Here is a 22,912-nt window from a genome sequence, read left to right as displayed (position 1 = left end):
AAAAGTTATTAAGGAACCATTTTATAATTATGACTGTTTTGGAATTTTTACTATGTGTAGTGAAAAAATGTACTGGACCATAACTGCTTACCATATAAAAACAATCACCTATTTAAGATTTCTTAAAAGTGTCACATTTACTATTTGCAATATAAAAAGCCGCTTTTGTTGGTAAGGGACTGAGACATGCAGGAATGCAATTAACTGATTTAAATTTTAGTATATTTTAGGAATGAGCAAATAAAGTCGCTGCAAAGACACGGCAATCTGCACAGGTAATGGTTTACCCTCCAGTCGGTTCTGTCGCAGCTGTGAGGACCCGGGCTCAAAGAAGACAGTTAAATACTTTTTGTGCAAATTCCCAGCCGCTAAATGGCTTTAGGTTCCACGAGTTGTTACTAAGATTCTTAAACCTGACTTGACTGGTTATGATGACTGGTATGTCGATTGATAGGATTTTCTGATAAAATCTAAAAATTTGCCGAAACGATATGGAAAGCTAAAGTGTTCTAGAAAAAAAAAAACGTGTTACTGAATTTGACTACAGCTTTTTGTTATTAGAACCAGAATCAAATTTGAGGTCGTTTTATACATTAAATTGCATTGGTTTTACGACCAATAAGTAAAAAGCCTAATCCACTGTAAAAAACTTTGGAAGATGTCAGGAAAAATCCTTTTGGAATTGCCTACTGGGTATGGATACTAACGCTAGGGCATAGTTTGCCACCAATATTAAAAAATCGTAAGTTTTTCGTAATTTTCCTGCACTAAATGTTCCAAAACCGTCAAGAGAAGATACTAAAAAAAATAATTGATTTTTCATGAAAATCTACACTGAATTGCACTTTAAGCCTGAAACAAAAGTAAGCATCTACTTTTGCATGTACATATATATATATGTTTGTAAATATGTGCATGAATATGCGCTAGGTATATCTTTACTCCATTTGAAACAGTTTTATGGCGGTTAAGTGCATATGCTGCTTTATTTCTTATACGAAAAAAAGTAAGTATTTTTAACAATACAATAACATTTCTGCGTGTAAGAAAATAAAAATCTTGATCTATGTACCCTAAAAAGGCATTTGAGAACAGCCAAAGTAACTCAAGTGCTTTTATACTACGTAAGAGTACATCTTTTTATGCGAACTATGTGCGAGAAGAAACCGATAGCTGTATGTGGGTAATGCTCTAATGACAGTATTCCATTTGCTTAACGGTTGTTGAATGTGTGAAGTGAAATGTTTTACGCGAACAAGCTGCACATAAATTATTATTAAAGTAATGCAGAGAAGAATTCTTTCAAATAGAAGTGTGTAAGTTAAGTAGACAGCTACCCTTACTGCGGTATTTACAATTCATACTTAAGTAAGGCGAAATGAAAAAAACTGTATGCAGCAAAAATAAATGGGTGCAAATAAAAACAGGGAATGAAATAATAGCAAAAAATATTTATTCTTCACTTAGCGTAACTCGACGGCCAAGTGTTTAGAACCTCTTCAACTCGGTAAAACTAAGTTTCTGTCGCTTGTCCGGCAAGATCTCAGAACAGGAAAAACATTTTCTTTAAAGCGCTCGTGGCTTGGCAGGCAATGACCAACCTCCAAAGTGTATAATGGAAGAGGGCTGCTGGGGCATACGTTAAACAAATATAGCAGAAACTGAAAAAAACTTAGGGTACCATTCATAAAAGTAATCGATTTATTCGATCAGGAAGATTTGGTGGTTCAGCCTGAAGGATAAATTTATATGAACTAGACGGTTCTCCATATTAAGTAGGCCTAATTTTACCAGCTCTCACCTATACCTAACACCACCTTTTCACACAACTAATAACAATGGATAGCTATTACAGGGTAGGTGCTCGAAGTGTTACCAATTAAATTTGCATTTTTTTTATTATTATTAAAAACGCCAGCTCATCATAAAAACTAGTAAAGTTTTAAGAAAAGTGTTTACTTACTGTACGTTGTAGCCACCTTATTTGTAATTTTTATACAATATTAAAAAAATAACAATCATATTTGATATTTATTTGAAGTTTTAAAAATTTTTAATTTGTGTGTAATTTTTATACAATATTAAAAAAATAACAATCATTTTTGATTTTTATTTGAAGTTTTAAAAATTTTTTCATTTGTTTGTAATTTTTATACAATATTGAAAAAAAAAAAACAATTATATTTAATTTTTATCTTAATAATCTGTGAATATCAGTTATTTTTGATTTTTTTTTATGATATATCTTAAATAACAGAAAACTTATATTTATAAAAGTTCTAACTAAAAATCAGTCGGTGTCTTTTGCTTTTAGAAGTCATCAGAGAGAACAAAAGTTTACTACGACTTATACCTACAAATGACATTTACAATTATGATTTAAAAAATAAAAGTCAGTGACAGATTTATATTGATGACTTTCAAAGGTAAAAGTCAGTGACTGATTTTTATTTATGACTTTTATAAATAAAAATCTTCAATAACTGTTATCTAAGACATATAATTTGAAAATCAAAAATAACTGTTATTTGCAGATTGTTATTTTGGATTTATAAATTAAAAATCAGAAATAACTGTTATTTAAAGAGTAATAAAATAATAGTCAAAAAATAATTGTTAAAAAAATTGTTTTTATTAAAAGATGTAACTATTACGGTCCTTGTGCTTTACTCTCTTGCGGACGAAAATAGTTTGATGTCAATAAGTCTCGGCCGTACCGCAAAAAGTTCACGAAAACCAACGATTTTTATAGAGAAACTTCCCAGCTTCGTTTCATTCACCGGAATTAAAACCAATGCATTTTTCCATGGACCATATGGTGAACCTCTAGGTGAAATTAGCAGTCAAAAAATATGAAACAGTCAACGCCTTGAAAATTGCTCTTCGCCGCCACTGGAACAAAATACCATCAGACCACATTTGTGCAGCCTTGTGAAGCATTACCGGAGAGAATCGATGCTATTATCCGCGATAAAGGTAGCTACATACATCGAATGCCTACTACTGTGTAAGTACTACAGATAGTCTGTAGAACCAACACGTGAGATGACACCCCAAATTTACGCCAGGCTTGGTAATAGTAATTCTTGCACTCTCGCCCAACTGGTGACTGATCATGAGAACCATTACTGGTATCGTAGCATATATGTGTGTTCTATGCACAGAGTGTGTATGAAAAACGCATTAATATTCGTATTTTTGTTTTTTTTTTTGGAAAATTCTTGAAGGCAGACAGCATTCGACTATATTAGCATTTCTAAACATAAAGCACTAGCTAAAACATATGCTACGCATAGCTGGCATGATGCTACTAGCACAGTAGGCTGCTCGTTGTCAGTGTAGAGACAGACAGTCTGTCTTAGCAGCATTTCAAAAAGTAGGTAATTTTGGTAATTTGCTTGAGGTAGTTTTTTTTTTACTTACGACAGCGTAAAGCATGTAAAACATTTTAATGAGTCTTGAGTCTCACGCATACACACAGACTTCAAACCTGATGGCGTACCAGCTTCCTTTTTATATTTTTATGCTTTATGATTGCTCTATTCACCCCATTTTAATACCACATTATTTTTCCCCCATTTGGTGCTTTTAATTTCGTCTTTTTCACGAAGCGTTTTGGTGTCTGCTTGTATGCTAAAAAGCATGTCGGTGCGTCTTCACTTGATGTTAATGCCGTTATAATTGTATACAAGTATGTTTATTGTTAATCATATATACCTATATATAGCTCTGAACGTATCTACCAGTATTGCTGCTGGTAGCGATTGCCGCACCGGCATTTAAGTGCCAACTCGTCAGACACTTGTGCGCCTTAATATTTAGTCTCAAATCCGGTAGAAATGAAAATGCGTTAATGTTGTGCAGAAAATGTTAATGGCTTTGAACTGGTAAGCGTTTTTGTCGTAATGGTATTTATTGTAAGACGATTAAAATTGTTGTCTGTGCGATGCGAAAATTAAGTGCCAAGAGATGTTGTTTTTCGCTTCTTTTAGAATATTCACTGAATAAATGTGCATATAAAGCATGTTAGCAAACAATTTAAATTTTTTTTTTGGAAAAAACTTAAATTTCATGTATCTAGGTTAGAAGCTTGAACGATTTAAATTCATCCACACTTAGTTATGTCTGAAATGAGTCTATAATATATGTTCAGTATTCAAAACAGTAAATTTACCAGTTGAGATATTTAACTAAATTTTTTTAAAATTTCACCTGTTTTCCGTTCGTCACAGTAAGACCAAAAATGTTATTTAAAACGTAAATATTTTATTTGGGCTCATATTTCGACATTTTATAGTTTACAAATTTTTAATTGATTTGTATGTAATAGCCCAGATATGGTAGCCACCGAAGCCGATTTAGTAGACTCATCCTGAGTGGCTGTATCCTGAGAAACTTACAAAATTTTAACCTACAGCTGTCGTTCTTCGGAAGGCAACAGCAAATAACCAAACGTAGTACCTCTGCTATGATAAAGCTCTCATAGAAATCACATAAAATTGTGAGGACTTTATTTATATCATCAAGAGGTCCATCTATTTACATAATCAAGAGGCACACGAAATATTTTGTTGGTTCTTAATCGTATTCAGAAATGAGATAACTAAAATTCAGATTAGATTTCGACGCTAGAAAGATATCGAGAAAAATTATTAAAACGCTTTTTCCAAGATTCAATTAAACTCCTCTCCAGGTTTTGAGCATTTTTTATTGTGAAAATTTTGATTTTTATAAAATTTTGTGCAAAAAATTTAAACCAATTTTTTTCTTTTTATTTTTTTCATAAAAATTTGTTGGCTGTTTTTTCGATAAAACTAAGCAACACTCTTTGCTTTCCAATTTAATACATTGACGAAAAAATTCAAGGATTCCTGATTTCATATTTATTTGGCAACATTTCGGCATTTTCTCGGACTTCTTGGAATTTATCAGAAATTTTCGTTTTTGTGAGCTAGCGCCATGCTCAGTGAATGATTTTCCTTGTTATGAATTCCTCAAGATTAAAAAAAATAAATACTACAGTATGTATATGTATTTACAAGTAAAAGCAATACTAGCCTTTTTACTCAGACGAGATGAGAATGTTACTCATACGCCATGTACATACGCGCTATTTTAACCTTTGCGGGAATTCCGTGATAAATAAATAGTAGAAATGAATCCGGTATTTTTAAATCTGTATGAATCTGTAGTAATCAGCTGCCTTAATAATACTCAATTGTAAATTTTCATGCGATTCTAGTCTATAAGTGAGAAGGCTCTACTCGTAGAGAGTGCTCTAAAAGTGTTTTAAAAGGCCGCGCATGTAGACATATTTTTATAAGCCTCTTATTTTAAACTATTTTATCTTCCTTTTCATGATAAGTGTAAAACCCCTGCAAACCTAAACTTTTAGATCTCTATAATTTTTCTTCATTTAGAACGATTAATCAATATTTTTTGTTGGAAAATTAGTATGCAACAAGCAAATTTCTATAGTTCTATATATTTAAATTTTTAGAAGCAGGATTTGTCTTCATAAAGATCACAAATGCTCTTCAGTCATATCATTTCGCTTGATAGGAAAAAGGCTTTCTTTTTGAACTTATATACTTCTATACATTCATCTGTGCAGATTTGTTATTTTTCCTCATTTCGAAGTTGTATTCCTCTTAAATGTATTTATCATGAATAATCTTTATCTATACTTTCAGACTTGAACAAATAATGAAAGAGGGAATACTTTATTCAATGCTCTTCACGCAGACGATTTCCTTTCTTGTATACAAGGGGATATCCTCTATCCCAGGCTCTTTACATAGCCCATTTTGGATTGTAATATAGAAATACAATAAAAATTGACTTTATTAGTGACTTTTGATAAACTTCTAGCTATAGCGCCATATTGTTTTTTTTTTAAGAAAAAGAAATTTTAAAAAGCGTAAAATTAAAATTTTCGTTTTTTTAATTTCTGCGGAATTTTTATGGCAGAAAATGATTTATTGTTCTGTTGATTATATTATATACACATTTTTGTTAATTTTTTATGGCTTTTGATGTATGATGTTATATACGATTTTACACATTTTTTTTAACAAATATTAAATATTAACGGGGGTAGCGGAACCGATTTTACCACAAAACTACTTGCATACATGCAATTACATTCAGGAGAAATGCCTAAAAATTAGACAAAGTCCTTAAATTATTATTCAATTGGTAATTTAATTTCACAAAGTATTTCAGAAAGAAAAATATGTTTCAATTCAGATACATTTATCTACCGTGAGTTATTTTTTTTATAATATTACCAAAATATTTCAGGAATGACTTATAAAATTACTTCTAATTATGTAATAATATTTTTACCCCTGTCCACACAGATTATAATAAACAAAATCTCGTTACGTTGTATTCAAGAATACTATGAATACATATAGAAAGGTTTTAAATAACTAAAATCATGAAACTCTGTGAACACACCAACATATTAGCTCACGCAATCCGAGAGCGTACTTGACACTTCACCTCCATAACTCACTTACATACATATTGTACTTGCTACCAACCCTTCAGCTACTTTCTACTGTCAAACAGCGTAAAAGTAATTCAAACAAAAAAATGGGTTCCGAAAAAAAGTAGCGAAAACAAATCGCTGCACACTTTTACGCACTTCCACAGCGCCATTAGCTACGCGAGTATGTACAAGTATTATCACATTTTCTCCTCCATTCAAATATACATAAACCACAATTTGCTTTCAAGTAATCGAAAAATACTTGAAGCAAAATGTGGCACAAAGTATGCCAATTTGGCAGAACAAAAAAAAAAAAAAAACACAAAACTGAAGAGCAAAATGTAGCTAAGTAAGAAGGAAAAAGTGATGAAAAAATCGACTGGTAAATCGAAATTGGCGAAAGTGCGCTACAAAGTATGCAACGCAACTTGAAGCTACTTTATATGAATGTGGTAAAGAAGAAGGTAGAAATATCTGGTTTGTATAAATATACATTCAAAGTAACAAATTTCACTCTTACACACACGCAAGTTGACAGCTAAATAGATAGCTTTGTCTGGTTTTACGTTGCACATATAGCAAACGGCAGCAAACTTTCTGACGGCTTATATATACATATATATATACATATGTATATATTGTATACATCTACTGTTTTTTTTATATATTTACGTATGTATATCGCACTGTGGACACACACACACTCACAGCCATGCATACGCACACACGCATGCACGCAACATTGTTGCACACAGTCAAATAAAACTAATGCGTTGTACGCGTTGCTGAATTTAAATGAGGAATTAATGCGTACATTACATTCCACTTTTGCTGCGTTTACTTTTGATCAGCGTAAGCAATCGCACCTCACTCTAATCCAGCCCATAGGAACAAAAATGCTTTTCGACGCTTCCTCTTTTCGCTTTCACTTTACTGTTTTGCAGAGCGTACTTCTACCCACTTGTGTAAGTTTTTGGCATATAAAACTGGTTTATATGTACATATATAAATATGTAAGTAAATAGGTCCTACGTTTCTTGAGTTTGTTAAGACACACTCCTTCCTGGCCTTTACGGTTGACACTTTGTGTTGCACGCCAAAAAGGAAGTGTGCACGTTTGAGCCTTAGCATTAGCAGCAGAGTAGCATAGCAGCGAAGGCTGAGATGCATAACATTAACTGGAGTGTGAGTGCCATTTCTTGTAAGAATTTTTTTTTATAAAATACATGCTCGTGAATGTGTGCGTATGCGACACAACGTTGGCACATGGGTATGGGTGTGATTGCTTTGAGAATTTAAGTAAGTAGCTAAAGTCTTTACGCAACGTTGCCCAATACACTTTATCATCGTTGCGCCAGCGGGAGGAGGAGAATTTTGTGGCATGGAAAACAAAAGAAATAAAAATGAAAATAATTGGGCAAAGCAACAACAAATATCCTTTGAAATACATAAATGTACATAAGTATGTATAACGACAATATATAATTTTCTTATAAATCATTTTAATATATTTATATTTTTTTACCTAAATTAAGGCTTCGCAACTGCAAACATTTACATTTAATTTATGTTTATTTGCTTTAATGGACTTTTTCGTTCCAACTAACTGGGTGGCGGTGGGGGAGGGAATAAGCGAAGGTATTGGCTCAAATTAACAAAGCATTGTAGCGTCAAATAAAAACAATAAGCACTTTTACTACTTACAAGCACATTATGTGGACTTTCGTAAGAGGCACAGTACATAACCGGAATTGAATTTAACTCTTCGTCTAGGGAAAACTATATTAATTGCATATAAATGTGTGTTTTTGTGCTTTCATTTCACCTCTTACAAAGCTCATCTATCAATATACACTGCCGGAACAAAGTATTGGCACAGCCAAATTTTCACAATATATGCAACAATTTTTATTTTAATATTTTTTAGCCAATTTTGTATAAAAATATGGTTCATTCTACAACAAAAAATATAAAATATAAAAATATAATTCCCAAACTTTGTGCAAAACTCACAAAAATTCAAAAAAATTTTCATGCGAAATTTCCAAATTTTTAATCAGATTTTTTAGAATTTTTTTGAGTATGCAGATTTGTAGCCCAATCAATTTTATTATAAAAAAGTACAAGCTTTAAGTAGCTAGGAATTACCGTTGATTTTTGGAAATTTTTTTTTGAAAACACCTTATATGGAAAAAATGCAACACACCATCAACAAAAAAAATTCTAAAAAATCAGTGCGATTTTTGACTATCTCCGAACTAGATTTTTTTACTAGAATTTAATGGGCTGCAAAACTGCATACCCAAAACAATTTTAAAAAATCTGATTAAAAATTTGGAAATTTGCTGAATTTTCGCGAGTTTTGCACTAAGTTTAGGAATTACATTTTTATGTTTTATGTTGTAGAATGAACGATATTTTTATACAAAATTGGCGAAAAAATATTAGAATAAAAATTTTTGCACATATGATGAAAAATTTGCTGTGCCAATACTTTGTTCCGGCAGTGTATACTTTTTTTGCCTGCTGTTAGTGCTTTGAACGGACGATCGGTGATAATTAAATTTTAGATTTTTGAAAAAAAGCTACCCTTAAAATAATTGCCATACAATCAATTTGAGCGCTCACTAAACTAAGTGCCGTTTCTCTTTCTATTTTTTATGCTTTTTCTAAACTAAGCTAATTTGCTTTAATTTTCATATGGAAATTTTCTACAATTCTTTATAGATTCCATCTCTTTTGTGACCTACTTTCTTCTGCAAAGGCACTGCCTCAACGTTGTAGTTACTACGTTTGTTTTCAAGTGAAAGCTTCAAGATAACTTTGTAATTTCATTTGCATACAGAAATTTTACAGATAAAATGTGTGCGCATGCCAAATTAATTGGGCCATTTTCCTGACAAGGATGCAAGGCGCCTAAGAGCCCGACAACAGTAAATGAAATGTAACAGACGAGCAATCAAAGAGCAAGCGAAATGTACATACAAGTAAATTTAGTTGCAATGCATCAAGTTTGAAGAGGATTGGAGAAAAAAGAATATAGAGAATAGGAGTGATGTTGAAAGCGAGAAACTAAGTGTCATTGCAAATGCAGAGCTTTTTTTTTGTATGTAAAAATGCAGTTTGCTGTGCAAGTGAAATGTAGATAATGTTAAGCAATTTTAAGCTGGCGTGTGATAAGTGCAGCTGATAGACAGCTGTAGGTACCGGAAGTATGTAGTACGATTTTATGTAACTAGTTGTATGATTTTGCAGGATCTGTCAGCTTCTGTCATTTTAGGTGACGCTTTGGATAAGTGCATATGCACATACATACATATGTATGTATACATATACATATGTTGAAAGTTTACTTTCTCTCATATGTAGTAAGTCATTCTATTGCCAACTGCTTGTTAGGAAACCGAGACTATCACCTGAAATATATACATATGCAAAAGGAAGTGCAAACGACAAAATATGTCACTTAAGTTATGTTAGTATCGAATTATCATGCAGTTCAAGTTGTTTCTATCTCCAGCTGCATATGTATGTACATATTTGTATGCATGTCTAAAGGCGTATGTAGCACTTAAACTTTGTGAAATGGATAGATATTTGGCACTTATTCTGGAAAATTAAGTTTTGTTATTTAAAGTAAAGCTTCTTTGCATTTGGTTAGCAGTAAATGCAGACATCGATGTAACGAAAGTGTAACACACTCGTTGGAGAGGGAAGGAGATGGCTGAAGTGGTTGGTTACGATTAGGATTAAGACTAGAATCAAGACTAAAACTGGGGTGTCAAATGAGCGGACTTTCTTTCTATATGTGCACCGTGGTTTTAGTTTTACGGAAAGAGTTGCCACTTGTTCGAAAAGTAAATTCAAATTATTTTATAAGTTAAATTAATTATTACCTATTGGTGTCAAACGGAAGAATGGTAAGAAAACTTTAGTTTGAACATTTATGATATTTTCGAGGTCTTTAAAGAGTGTTGCCACCATTTTAAAATGTTAAGTTCAATTTATTTAAAAGCTAGAAGATGGGTATTAATCGAAATGGGTTTGCATAGGCTTTATTTCGAAACTACATGCACTAAGGTTGCCACGTATTTTTAAAAATCAATACCAACTAAATTCAACAATTGACTAAAACCCGACGAAAAAAATTTAATTCGATTTAAATTTAAAAATACTTTTGCCACTTTTTTAAAAAGTAGAATTGAGTTATAATTTACTCGAGATATACGTACAAAATATTTGTGAAAGCTTTAGTTTGAAATTACAAAAGTATTAGGGTTGCCACATATTCGAAAATTTATATCTATCTATTTATGTACACGCGAAAAGTTCGAAAAGTTATGTCTATCTAATTATGTACATATATATATAACACGCGAAGGCATTATTTTTAAAGGTCATCCGGGGAGAGATTCTATAACCAGTTAGCGACAATTTTCGGATCTGCAATGCTTTTGTTGACATATTTTATGAATATTGTTGCGTCAAAAAGTGCGATAGCGATCTGGAAGAAATTTCACTTCAAACAAATCGGACACTTCTAATTAAGAATTTGCAAAATCTTTAACGTATTCCGAAAACATTGAGATCATTTACAATAATCACGCAATTGAGTGACCAAAAGTGACAAAGCCAATCAAAAGCTTTGCTGACACATACATATACCTACATCAAGAATAATTACAATGCCAAAGAAAGCCGGAAAAGGATAGTGAATTTCATCTTAGCTATTGATTACATGAATTATTTAACATTCTAACCACGAAAAATGACCGCAAAAAGGATATCACAAATGGCCAATGAATGTGCATGAGCTTAAGAGAATTGCTAAAATGAATGAACGCAATGGTAAATGAATTGAAAGAGCATCCAGAAAAGGAGCAGGGAAGAGTCATATACACATGCATTTACACTGTGAGTTTTTTGAATAATTGGTAGGCCACGCAAAAGGAAATCTCAGCCGCAATCTAAGGACATATGTATGTACGTACATAAATATATCTATGTATGTGACACCTTACCTGCGGGCTTTATTTGCGGTTACAAAAGTGTCAATAAAAAGTAATTTTTGGCTCGAATTAAAAGGCTTCATCTAAATGGTTTTGTTATGTCCGTAACACAAACTTACATATGTAGTTGAGGCACAGACAAGCAGACCAAAACGAAAGGGGAAATAATAACGACATCAAATGCTTAGCTTATGGAAGCTATTTGCAATGATTCGAAAAAATAGGGTATACAGCTTCAGCACATTACTAGTTACATATCTAGGTTAGAAAGACTTGTACGGAGTTTTCATACTACCAAGCGGAGTCTAGCCACCTCATTGAATATTTCGTTAAAGGTCCAACTTAAAATATGAACAGGGTAAAAAATAGTTAGAGAGTTGCCACCTATTTGCAGTTTAAGCAAATTGATAACATAAAGTAAATATTGCAATATGGCTATGAAGAGAAAGAGGTTTAAGAAGGCTTACAGACGAAAATATTTCTGTTGGAGCTTGCCACCTGTTTGAAAATTTTAATTTGATTTAGTTGACGAGAGAAATTAAATATTGCAATATATGTAAGTATCAACTAAAGTCCTTTAGGAAAGTTAACGGCCAAGCGGGTCTAGATGGTAGTACAGAGGAAAAGTAAAACATCCTATGCGATAGAAAGACCAGGCGAAAAAGGAATTGGTTCCACTTGGCATTTCCAATGGCGTTAGTTGACACAGAAGAGAAACGATTGGCAGCAATCGAGAAGAAGAATAAGAACACGAGCTGAGTCCGCTGCCTCCAGTAATGTGTCTACTACGGTGTAATTGCAGGATCCGGATATGTGGAAAAACTTGATTAATATTATAGAGATAACCACTTCTCGTTCGTAAATAATGCGATTTATGTTAAAGTAGGTAAAGTTTTCTTTAAAAAAATCCAGCTTTATTTACCACAAAATCCCAGTTGGGTACCTTACCCATTTATTTTGTCTGTTCTCCTACATATATAGTATATTTGCTTATCTGTCTATGTCAGCAGCTGTTTGTGGCAGCATAGAACCGCCAACGCCTCACTGACAGTTGCCTCACGCCTTTCGCCTGTCGCCTGACATTTGTGCCTGTGTATCATTTTGTGGTTTACAACTATCATGGCTTATAATATTGACCCTAAACATGCTTACAAGGCTATAAGGATAAGGCAGACAGGAAATGTGAGCACAAACTCGCACACATACAAACTTGTGTGGATACCAAATATTACAGATGCACATATATTTACAGCCCGCGACAAAGCGATAGCACCTCTACATTTTGATTAGTTTTTGATTACTTTTTTTTTGTTCTGTTAATTTTCATTATTTTTCAATAAAAGCATAGCTCTTTACCTTACAAAAACCATGTTAATCCAAATTTTAAATTTTGTTCAAAAAATACAAAAATTCCACAAGCTTTTCATTCCGATTCCAAGCATTTTAGTTAGAATTTCTAGAATAATTTTTGTATGCAGCTATGTACTTTGGTAAATTGCAAGTTTGAAGTTGCTAAAAATATACTTTTTTTTTTTCTAAAGCTATCACGCAATTTCTTTTATACAAAATATTGTATGTAAGAAATGCTTAACACCGTCAGCAAAAATTAAGAAAAATCAATTATATATACAAAACTTTAGTAAGCTGTAAAACTGCACACTAAACTAAATGCTGGAATCGGAATGAAAATTTTGTGTAATTTTTATAATATTGCACAAAGTTTGAAATGTGGATTTGTATGGCTTTTGTTGGATAAAGAGTAATATTTGTATATAAAAATTAATGGGGACATAAAAAAAGAAAAAAAAGTGGTCAAAACTGCTCAAAATGTTGTGGTGCTATCTTTTGTCGCGCACTGTATGCATGTATCAAATGCAGTGTACTGATAGTGAGGGCGAAGGCGTAATAATTTACTGACACTTATACATACAAATACATATATATGTACCCTAAGGAGAAAATCTCCAGTTCTGAACTGGTGCGCTTCTAGTATATTTAGACCCCGCTCGCTGCATCCCTTTTTACTACATAGTTCCAAATTCTGTAGTTCCGAACCAGTTCTAAAATCGACAGACGAAAGAAAAAAGTATCATGATTTTTCAATCTTTTCGGTTCTTCGGTGTGCGATTTTAAATTATTTTCAAAGAAATCTTTTTTTAATTTTTAAATTAAATTTGTTTGAATGATTGTAAGAAATTTACGTTTACATACATTCGCCTGTAGCTGACTTAGCATATGTGCTCGTATTGGTTAGATTCCAGACGGTCCCAAGATCTTAATATGTTAACACAAACTTTTGTTTTGTATTATCAAACTATGAAAAAGCATCTGCGAAGTGCACAATGAAAGTGCATTTGAACGAAAAAGCCGCCAAAGACATATATATGTAAAGTAAACAAGCCCCTACCGTATCCCTTCTTCGATAGTACCGAAATAGTTCTAAATTCGTCACATTAGATATAGATTTTTTACGGAAAATTGAAATAAAATAGTTTTTTTAAGAGTTCCACATTTCGCTGATTTTGAACTGGTGGGGATCTAGTTACTATCGGACTAGTTCGTTTTTGGCGATAAAGATCTTGTACGGAACTACAAAAAATTTTATTCACTGGCCCGCGGTTTCCCTGCAGGGTATGTATGTGTACTGGCTTATTAAGTCTGCCGATGTATGCGGACTGCTGCTGCTGCTGCTATCACTGTAGCGTATGTTGCCATTGGTTAAGCAGTTCGAGAGTATTCGGGTTATCAATTTGATTGTCATCGAAACAAACCACCGAACTGTTGTGGATTTTAGTTGCAAACAAAATAGGATATCTGTAAGCAGTGCGAATACAAAAACAAGTGTCGTTTGTGTGCATGACTGTATGTGTATGTGTGTGCGACAACGTTGTGGGTAGATATGTACTTATGTATAGAATATATCCAATCTTCTACTAACGCTATAACAAATGCTCGAATGAGCGCATTAAATGAAAAGTCTTGGTAACAAAAGGATATCATATAACACACACATGCACGCAGATACAAACGTATGCATATACATATGTACAATACGATTGTCATTAGATGCTACGAATCGATAATGTCTATTACACTCAAACGATTTGCCAGAAAATTATATGTCACAAGTGTGAACCAGTGTGCTGTAGGAGGAGAATTGCCGAAATCGGCTGTGGCTGTTGGTTGTTTTATGGGAGCGACACTTGTACTAAGCATTTACTGAAATGACCAAATGTCAGCTACAAAATTGTTGTAAAATGTCACAAAGGTGTTATAGCTAAGGCTTATATACATAACACCGGTTGTGGTACGCTTACTCACACAGAGAGCAGTACATGTAAACGCATATACATACATACACATATATAGTTGCAATAAGAAACAATAGGCTACAAATGAATGTTGGTCCAGTAACCCCTGGTCGCCATTGACGGCTGCCATGTATTCTACAGTGGATTTTGTATCGGGTATTTACGGTTCAACGTGCATATGTACATACATATATACGTACGTATATGTATATATACATACACAGCTCCAAACTATATACAAAATTACCTAGACACAAAGCTTTTTATCAGCATTGTAAGGCCGGTCGCTCTATTCATTTTCTGTTGGAATTACATACATATATGTACATATGTGACACACGTGATAAATAAATATAAATGAGTTTAAATAGCTAAAGTTCACATGCGCTCGTCTTAGCTTATTTACTCCCACATAAAGACACATTTTAAATTGAGTTGCTTTGTCAAAGCACTGACATCTGTTGCAAAAATCGGCCATTTGTAACTGTCATTTTTTATAATTATTTTTAATTATACACATCATATATTAATTCGTTTAAATAGATTTTTGTTGTATCAAAGCCACTTTAAATACAAGTCTTTTATTGGATATGTCAGAGGCAAGCAATGTAAATATAAGAAGCTCTTGGCAGACTTGACAATTCAAACTTAGTTCAGAACCCGATGACAATGCAATATGAAAGCTGAATTAATCCGATAGGTGGCACAGGTGTCGAGATATTTGTAAAACCGGCATTTCTATTTCTGATTTAGTTGATATTTAGAACATATATTACTTATATCAAAAGAACTAAATCCGCAAAAAAAATTTCCAATAGGTGGCGCAGAAGTCGAGATATTTGGAAAACCCGTATTTATGATCACATTAGGTTCATATTTAGAATGTATATTACTTACATGAAAAGAAATAACTACATAAAAATTTTTTGCAGTTTTGTGGCGCACGATTCTATATAAAAAAAAATTGCCGTCTATGCTCAATAACCTACTTAAATTGAAATCTATTGAAACCCCAAATCATGCCTAGCGACATCAATAAGACAGGATGCTTTCCTAAGTAATTGGAAATATTTGAAGGAGCCAAAAAAAATAATGCTACGATGCAATATTGATGTATCCAAAGAACTTATAAATGGCGCAATAGCATTCACCACGAAAATCATCTGGCCAAATTTTAGACGATATCAATACTTGTAAAATTTGAAAATACAGCCAAAGTCAATACATTCCTCGGCAAAGTTCAAGTTACGGAACCGCTGAACGGAGAATGCTATCAGTCATACTTTCACGGGCATCAACAGTACAGAAGACTACGCTGTTGTATACCTAGGATCATCGGTATTCGTAAATGGTCAAGCATTAGTCGCTCTTGGTAGAGTTTAGATCGCTAGAACGACTTCGGATAGAGGAATTGAATAGCTGGAAACTGTCTGCAAAGAAGCCATGCCATAACAATGCATTGAAATAACTACGTACGAGTGATAAATACAGACAGAATACTTTTGATTGCAGGATTTCAAAAGACTAAAAAGTAGAAAATAAAATTATAGTTTAAAAAAAAAATTAAAAAACTCTTTTATTACAACAAAAACTAAAAAGTATAAATTAATTTATGACATAGCGATTACGTTTAAGAAGAAAAGGAAGTTCCCTAACTTGGTTTAATTTAACTTTTTAAACAAGCTGAAAATAATAAATAGCCCGTAGTCATAGTCCAATAAAAAGTCAACTGTAAAGTTAGTTACAGCTTTTTTTGACCGATATGCCATTGAAAATTATGTCAAAAAGATGCCAAACTACGATTATGACACTCCAAGATATCCCACGGTCACTTAATGGGACTCGTAATTAACCACTTATGTAGCTGTCCACTCTTTAATATAAACAACCTCCTTATACACTATCTACACGATTGTTCGAAATTCAATTACCTCAGGCAACGTACCTTCCTTCAAAATGATCCTCTATCCCTCCTTTCCCATCCTATTCCCACAGAAATTGATAAGATATTAAAATTTTTAAAACATTCAAGACTATTATAATAAAACGTTCGCTGTAGATATTTACCGCGCATAAGTTTTGAACAGGTATCGTTTGACAGCGAGTCTAGCGCGCTTGCGATACCCATTTCATCGTTTTCCATACAAAATACATTGGACGTCAAGAGAAAAGCGTGAATAACTTTCGTCTCAATGCATTGCGGCAAATTTTTTTTTGCAAATAATTACTAATAAAACGCTTCAAAATTTGAGGTTAGCTTTATATGGGCGGTATGCGTCAAAATAAAGCGATGAAGTTTTTCTTGTTTTCTTCATGTATTCCCATAAATGCTTCATAAGGAAAATAGAGGTTCTAACCGCCTCCAAATTTTTTCCAAGAAATGTATAGGGCTGTACCACTATGCGGCGGTTCGTTACCAATTCCAAACGGTTGCCGACTTCAAGGAGTCAATATATGTAAATAGTTTAGGTTTGGCTTTCCAGTCATAGAAATATACGCGGTAAAAAGTAATCTGATAAGCTGGCTGGATCTGAAGGCGGCTCTTTTAAGGACTCCGAAGAAGAGATGCAGTGCTGTCTACTCAAAACTATGGCTAATATTTAATGGAACAGAATATCAATCTGCTATATATCAAAGTCAGTGTAAAGAAACGCAGCATCTTAAACCTAAGAAATTTTCTACCTGGAACAATAAGGAATATTTATAAAAAAAAAAAAAACATCCACAATTACGGAACACTAATCCCTGAAGTGAGTCCCCATACTTTTTTCCTAATATTTTCGTTCAACAACAACGATCAAAATAAGTTGCTGACACAATCTGTGTAAATTGGCAATGTCATAAACAACATTCCGAGCGCAATGGCAGCATACAAACAAGGAAATGAGAATGAAACTAAACATACTAAATCACGACAATTTCTGCAAATTGTCAGCAACCAATGCAAATGAGTGGCGTTAAAACAAACTTGGACAACAAGCCCCAGTGCACACATAAATAAGCATAAAAAAAATGGCCAAATAAACAGAACTACGAGTACGAGTACAGATGACAACAAACAAAATACACAATTTAAATAGTTAGACACTGAGGTCGAAAAGAGTAGGCATGTTACAAATTGTAGTACGTTGCCAGCGTTGTGAAAAATCAACAACAAATCAAATAGTAAAGCATACACGGAGGCGCTTAACACCGCCTGCCTACCCAACAAATGCCAAAATACAAACACAAATACAAACAAATGATTTTTAAAATGCCACCAAATGGGCAAAACGGGTAGTAAAAGTGTGTGTGTGTGTGTAAAAAGTGGGCGTGAGATCACTTTCGAATTTACATTTCGAAGTTACTAGCACTACATATATACTTATATAATCTTTTTACATATGTATTTACGCTAGTGCGAGTGAATGTTGAGCGACTGTTAATAGGAGATCGAGAACTGAGTGCTGCAAATATTTGCAAAAACAGAGATGGGTTTACACACTTTCAATGAAATTCCGAATCCCACAAGCAAGCAAGCGGACAAAGAGGCTGATACAGAAATACTTAAATGTATTGCATAGCACTGTGCACTCGCATTTAAGTATCTACAATCTCTGAGGATTTTCGCACAAAAACTGCAATTTATGCGTCATGACACTGACAGTGATAACTAGCAACAACAACAAAAACAAAGAAAAAATAAATGCAAAACCAAATGCATTAAGAGGGCGTAACAGCTGTAGCACGCAGCTCAGCTTGAAAATGCAAAAACATTAAAATGCATTGTCCTCGTGCCGAGCAAGGCGTTAGCAAGCAGTTATCGTAGGCGCAGTGGGCGAAGAGGACAAGAAAATACACCAAAATTCGCTCGTAAATTGGCAAATATGTATATTTATGCAGCATTGCATTCAAAATGCAGAGTACAAGTATTTCAACGATGCTTGAGTTCATGAAGCACTTGGGCCTGAACACAGTTGAGCAGAGGAGGTGGGCGGCAGAAAAACAAATAGAGCGAGCAGCAACGAGTGAAGGAAGGCCTGCAAAATTGGTAATGGCATATTGAAGCAGGCAAAATGCTATACAAATAGCCGCTTCCGCAATTGTATACATAAGTAAGCGCTTGAACTTATATAAATATACATACATATAGAATCCATACATACATACATATGTATGTACATACGACTGTGTGCGCGTATTTGGGCGCATAGCTACACACTATTTGCATGGTCGACTGCATTAAGTGGATTTACAGCAGCATTTTCGTTGCGCTCATCGCCTGTGTAGTTGAGTTGCAGCAGCAATGCATACGCTCGTACATATACATACATGCATACATACTAGCATATATATGTACTTGCATTTTGCCTATTTTGCATTGCATTCGCATTTTGTTCGCCTTGATTAATGTTAATTTTTGTATTTTCTCATAGTAGTTATGCACTTTGTGGGTGGTGAGTGTTGAAATATTGTTTGCGTGTAGTCGACAATTTTCGAAGCAGCCAGCAGTGCTGAGGGCGAGCAATCTAGTATGGCTCAATGACTGCACCGGCTGTGCTGATAGTGTTGGCTCAGTGACTTTTGGGGCTTGCCGTTGACACAGTTATTTGTAATGCATTTATTTATGGTTGTCAATTTGATAAGCGCCCATAAGTATGCTAAGCCAGTGTGTAATACTGTGTAAATTTCCAATGTTAAAATGTAGGAAATTAAGTATCCTTGAACAAGTTTTAGCGATTTAGTGAAGATACACATACCTTGCAAGAAGGAGAAAGCGACTTGAAATTTTGGATTGAGTATAAGAAATTGGGAAATATTGTAATTTAAATCTTTCTGGACAAGTTTTAAGCAATAACTATTTGTGCATGCGTTTAGAACAATGCCCAATACTGGTTATTCAATACGAACAGGGATGTCTCCCTGACCAGCTATGCCGAATACGATAAAATATTTGACAATTTGGCCAAAAGTATTACAAATTTATCGAAAATATTATGTAGCCAGTACACAACGACATAATCAGGGCAATTCACACACAGTCTATCGAAAAACAAAGGCCTGCCGTAAGAAAATTGTCAATTCTGGCAACTATCTTGAAAGCTCTTTACTGTCGAAAGGCTAACTGAATGATCTGCTAACGAGAGGTTTTAGCGTTATGCTGTACGCCTTTTTGCAATAAATTTTTTTTTAATAAAATAAAATTAAAAAGTACACATATATATTTTTCTTTTTCAGACAATAAAAACTAATAAATAAAAGAAAATTGAATAAAAAAAGTAAATAAAGCAAAAATAAGTAACTTTTTTTTACATTTAACTCAATGTAAAAAAATAAAATATTTCTCTGTTTAAAACAGTAGATTCTAAAATTTAAATTAAAAAAAAAAAAAATTGTACTTTAAAATTAAATAAAATAACAAATATTTTTATTTTTAAAACAAAATATAAAAATTAAAGAAACTTTTATTCGAAAAAACCAAAAAGTATAGTCAAAAAGATTCTAAAAGTTGATGAAATAAAAACAAAATTCTTTTTTAAACAACAAAATCTAAAAATAAAAAAAATAAACTAAATAAATAGTTTGAAAAACTAAAAACTCGCTTTTATTACAATATGAACTAAAAAGTAAAAAATAATTTATAGAAATAATTAAACTTTTAAAACCAAGCTAAAATAGGATTAAAGTAAATGACAATAAAATTAATTTTACTGGAAAACAAAACGGGGGGTGCTTAATATAAATTGTTTTGAACTTTACATTTTCAATTAAGTAATATTGAATATTGTCAACAGAAGGACTATAAAATCTAAGAAGCACTCCTCTAATTATTACCATAACGGGTGCTTTTGCTCCTGATTCTAAGCGGTTCCTTGTCAGACCATGATTACTTGCCTGTCTACCTGAATACATACATACATATCTCGCATGCCATGGCGTATGAGTTATCTACCAACTTCAACATTTAGTCCGATCGAATAAGAAACTTTAAATCACTGTAACTTTTCCGTTTATTAACGAAAAAAGTGTTTATTTCTATGAGCAATAAGGTTGTATTTAGAAGCATAGAAATTGAGTTATGTTCTTAAATTTAGCAGGCTAGAAAGGTATATTGGGTCAAAAGGATGTTTAGTACTTAAAAATAATTTTTGATTGGCAAATGTAAATTTTTTCTCGCGACTCAGTCTAATATATGTACTTGTAAGAGATAAACAAGAGCAATTAATTTATAAAAAATTAAATGCAATCTTTTATTGACGGTCAAAAAAAAGAAGATAGTTCGGACCCGCTCCACCAAGGCAAAATATCTCGACACTTGCGCCACCTAGCGGATTAGTTCCACTTTCGTATTCCATTATCATCCGGTTCTGAGCGAAGTTTGAAGTTTTAAGTCTCTAGCTCATCGCGAAGTTGGTTAAAAATTTATTGCAAGATTTGATTACACACAGGTGAAACTAATAAAAACTTGTAAAAAATAGGCCTTTTTTTTTGATTTTTGGCACCATTTGGCGACATAAAGTTTTTTACCTGTAACTTTAATCTATTTCCACACCAATAAATTTGTATATTTCAAAAAATTTTTCGTTACAGTTTTCAATCAGTGGCTACTAAAAAAGCAAATCAATTCGCCTTACATGAAAAGCGAGTCATAGTACCAGTAAGCTATTGGAGTAACCCTATCGCTGGTATTACAGAAGAAATATTTTGTGATCTTCCTCACTTTTTGTAGCGTATTTAGGCTTAAGTCGTTTATTGGGTTTTCCTGCCAAATTTGGTGAAGTTTTTCGTTGGTAGGTCGGTATTCCCATATTGCAAGAAATTCATATTATCTTCAAACTCGAATAGATTTTTTCATGTATTTTACCTGGAAAGAGAAGAAAGAGAATAAGTTAAAAAGCGGAAAAATAGAGGAACTTCTATTTAATTACATACAGCAGTTTATAGTAAAAGTAAAACTTTGGAAATCGTACATAATTGTAGCTTATGTACATACCTATCGGGAAAATGTAATGTATGGTAATCGAAAAAATAATCAACCATGTCCTATGAAATGTATGAAATTAAATATTGCATTACCTAATATTGAAGAATATGTGTGATTTACATACTCATTGTTATAAAATTCGGAGCATACTTCTGAAACCCTTAAAGACTTCACTAAAATTTTGGGAACTTTAGTATCCAGCGCTTGGGGTTGGTTTTCCTATATGGTGGCCTTTGTTTCGTTCACTACCTAGGAATGGATGGACCGAATTTAAGATTTTGCTTACACTCGTTGCTTAATGATCACACTTTTTTTTTAAATAAAAATAATTTTTTTTTTAAGGTATGTTGAAATGCCACTAATCGCGGGCTATGAAGTGAAAGAGAGTTCTGCGCGAAAATACTGCGGCCAGTATAGCCGGAATTTAACTGAGAAGCCTCAACAAAAGCCATAATATACTTCAAACGAAAGTAAAAATTGTGATTTCTTGCAAGTACTCTTTGAGAGGCGATTCATACCCCCTCTAAAAAGCCGGTTGAAGGTACAATAATGATAATCTTTTACATGTGTGTGACACAGAAATTTGTTGTGCATAAAGAAATTTTCCTAAAGTAAACGTACAGTTAGTCTAGACTTAACTTAACTTACGTAAGAAAACATCAATGATTACTCAATACGTTAACTTAGCCAGAGGCGAAAATATTTTGTTTTTGTATTTTCCTTTTCAGCTGATTGTCATTTTGCCGCCTAAAAATCACATCGAAAAATTCCTGAACAAAAATATATTGCATTGGCCAATATATTTGGTTACGTTTCGTAAATTAAGTCTACACTAACTGGACCTTAATTTGAGCTCATAATATTTTTTTTCAATTCTTATTTTGTATTTATTCAATCATTCTTGGTAAAATTTGGTGTTAAAAATTATAAACCTACATTTTGACAACATTTTAACATTTGTCTTAATATTTTTTTAATTTTAGTCATTTGTTTATAAAAGTATAGTATAGTTTTATTTTGAGTATGCAGTTTTGTAACCCATTCAATTTTTGTAAAACAAATTGCAAGTCTAAAGTTGCTCGGACTTACCATTAATTTTTGGAAGTTTTTTCGTTGAAGGTGTTGCTTATTA

General features: G+C 33.0%; 1 protein-coding gene across 1 annotated transcript in view; it reads right to left on the bottom strand.

The window, feature by feature from the left end:
• The window catches only part of LOC108381478 (dendritic arbor reduction protein 1-like), a gene marked incomplete at its 5' end in the record, with an annotated part of 138,668 nt that overhangs the window by 45,664 nt on the left and 70,092 nt on the right, over window positions 1-22,912 (bottom strand). The window lies entirely within an intron of this gene.

This window comes from Rhagoletis zephyria, unplaced genomic scaffold (assembly GCF_001687245.7).
Source record: "Rhagoletis zephyria isolate East Lansing unplaced genomic scaffold, Rhagoletis_zephyria_1.1 Rzeph_scaffold_00137, whole genome shotgun sequence".
Taxonomy (NCBI): Eukaryota; Metazoa; Arthropoda; class Insecta; order Diptera; family Tephritidae; genus Rhagoletis; species Rhagoletis zephyria.
Note: the sequence above shows the minus strand (reverse complement) of the source record. Positions and strands in the feature narration are given on the sequence as shown.